The sequence below is a fragment of the Peromyscus leucopus genome, chromosome 6, assembly GCF_004664715.2.
Source record: "Peromyscus leucopus breed LL Stock chromosome 6, UCI_PerLeu_2.1, whole genome shotgun sequence".
Classification (NCBI taxonomy): Eukaryota; Metazoa; Chordata; class Mammalia; order Rodentia; family Cricetidae; genus Peromyscus; species Peromyscus leucopus.
This window is the reverse complement of record NC_051068.1, coordinates 80,511,966-80,514,732: the sequence shown is the minus strand read 5'-3', so window position 1 is coordinate 80,514,732 and position 2,767 is coordinate 80,511,966. Positions and strand designations below refer to the sequence as shown.

The 2,767-nt window shown below is 36.4% G+C and overlaps 1 pseudogene; it reads left to right on the top strand.

Annotated features, from left to right (window-relative positions):
• The first annotated feature begins 1,184 nt into the window (after positions 1 to 1,184).
• On the top strand, positions 1,185 to 2,519 carry LOC114707242 (annotated as a pseudogene).
• Positions 2,520 to 2,767: the final 248 nt, after the last annotated feature.

The following is a 2,767-nucleotide window of genomic DNA, read 5'->3' as shown; positions in this document are numbered from 1 at the left end:
TGTTTTTTATGTATAAATAAAGATGGCTGGAGCTAAAAAAAAAATCTGACCTGTCCAGCAGGCCAGGTTATTAGGTGTGACTCGAGGAGGCACCTCCTGAAAGACCAATGGGAGTGAGAGAAAAAGGAGACCAAGCACAGAAAAAGGACAAAGTCAGTCTGAGTTACGTCAAGGTCTCGTTTATTGCAAGGGGAATCAGGTTTATATATGCTGGTAGATAGGAGAAGTGAATAGGGGAAAAGGGGGGGAATGAAAGTTTCTGAAGAATAGAAGAATAGGGTGCAGGTGAGGTCTCTTCTGAACAATAGGATCACAAGGTCTCTTTGGTCCAAAACTTGTGCAACCGACCAACCTGAACATGTTCAAGGAAGTTATTCTAAAAGTATATTAATCTAAAGGTACTTTTTGTGTTTTTTTTCCAGGAGTTATTATTTTTTGTAACTTAGTAACAGTTGTCAAGGGTGTTGTTACGTCAGATCATCCAAGCAAGAAAGGCCAGAGCACAGCCATCCATTTTTTGGCTCCTAACAGAAATCAACCCTAAAAATGAATTTAAGAAGATGATAGAGTCCCTTAAAGAAGAAATAAAACATTCCCTTAAAGAGGAAATAAAAAATTCCCTTAAAGAGGAAATGAAAAACTCCCTTAAAGAGGAAATAAAAACTTCCCTTAAAGAGGAAATGAAAAACTCCATTAAAGAGGAAATAAAAAACTCCCTTAAAGAAATGGAAGAAAAAATGAACAAAAAATGGAAAGAAATCAAAGAAAGCCAAGAAAAAGCAATTAAACAGATGAAAGAAACATTCCAATATCTGAAAAATGAATTTGAGACAATAAAGAAAACACATGCTGAGGGAATGCTGGAAATAGAAATCCTGACTAAATGAACAGGAACTACAGAAACAAGCATAGACAACCATTTGCAAGAGATGGAACAGAGAATCTCTGACACTGAAGACACAATAGAGAAAATAGATTGGTCAGTCAAAGAAAACACTAAAGACAAAAAGTCATAACACAAAATGTCCAGGAAATTTGGGACACCATGAAAAGACCAAACCTAAGAATAATAGGGATAGGGAGCTGAGCAAAGAGCATGAAAAACCACAATATGGTAGCCTCACTGGTGGTGTGAGTAGCAGTCCAGTCATCCTCGTTCCACATCTAGCATCTTCCTATGAAATGCAGTGACCTATGATGATGTGCATATCAACTTCACTTGGGAAGAGTGGACTTTGCTGGACCCTTCCCAGAAGAATCTCTACAAAGATGTGATGACTGAGACCTACAGGAACCTCACTATTATAGGATACAATTGGGAAAATCATAATATTGAAGAACATTTTCAAAATTCTAGAAGACATGTGAGGCATGAGAGAAGTCAAACTGGAGAGAAGAACCCTTTCATATACTCTGAATGTGGTAAAACCATTGTATATGAGAGTCATCTTCAAAGACATGAAAGTGCACCTATGGGAGAGAAACCTTTTCAATGTAATCAGTGTGTTAAAGCTTTTGCCCATCACAGTAATCTTCAAAGGCATTAAAGAACACATACTGGAGAGAAACTTTATGCATGTAATCAATGTGGTAAAGCCTTTGCATATCATAGTAATCTTCAAATACATAAAAGAACACACACTGGAGAGAAACCCTATGAGTGTAATCAGTGCGGTAAGGCCTTTGCACAACACAATACTCTTCAAATGCATAAAAGAACACATACTGGAGAGAAACCCTATGAATGTAATCAATGTGGTAAAGGCTTTGCTCAACATGTTCATCTTCAAATGCATAAAAGAACTCATACTGGAGAGAAACCCTATGAATGTAATCAGTGTGGTAAAGCCTTTGCATATCATAGTTCTCTTCAAATGCATAAAACAACACATACTGGACAGAAACCCTATGAATGTGATCTATGTACTAAAGCCTTTGCATGTAACAGTTATCTTCAAGTGCATAAAAGAAGACATACTGGAGAGAAATCCTTTGAATGTAATCAATGTGGTAAAGCCTTTGCATGTAACAGTTATCTTCAAGGGCATAAAAGAACACATACTGGAGTGAACTCCTATGAATGTAACCAGTGTTGTAAATACTTTTCACATCACAGTAATCTTCAAAGGCATAAATGAACACATACTGGAGAGAAAAACCTATGAATGTAATCAATGTGGTAAAGCCTTTGCATGTATCAGTAATCTTCAAAATCATTAGAAAAAAACTCATTCTGCAGAGAAACTCTATAAATATAGGCAGTGAGGTAAAGTTATACAAGAGTAAAACATTTGGTGTACAATTAGTCTGTGGAAGCCTTTCTATACTATGAGTCTTTGACTATCTGAAAAAGATACTGATGGCATCTTATTATAAAGTACTTTGTAAGATCTACAGCCAACACAGTTATAATCAGTTACAGAAAAGTATGTATTCTGTAGGTAATATTTGACAGTGTCAACAAACTGTTCAAACATTATGTTGTCCATTTTTATATTATTTGCACTAGCAAACTTAATGAAGAAAACCAAATTTATAAATTATGAATGCTTATTTGTAGGGTAAAAGGGCCAGCCATGGAAATACACTCTGACCCTGAAAATGGAGCCCATGAAAGACACATATTTGGGGCCTGAAACCAGAGGGAAAAGCATGACTGGACTGTGAAACCACAGTCAAATAAACACAGGTTGTTTCTGAATCCAGAACCAGTTATAGAAATACCCTGACCATGAAGCCAGACCAAAAATGTTAAAAGGGAGAGGGT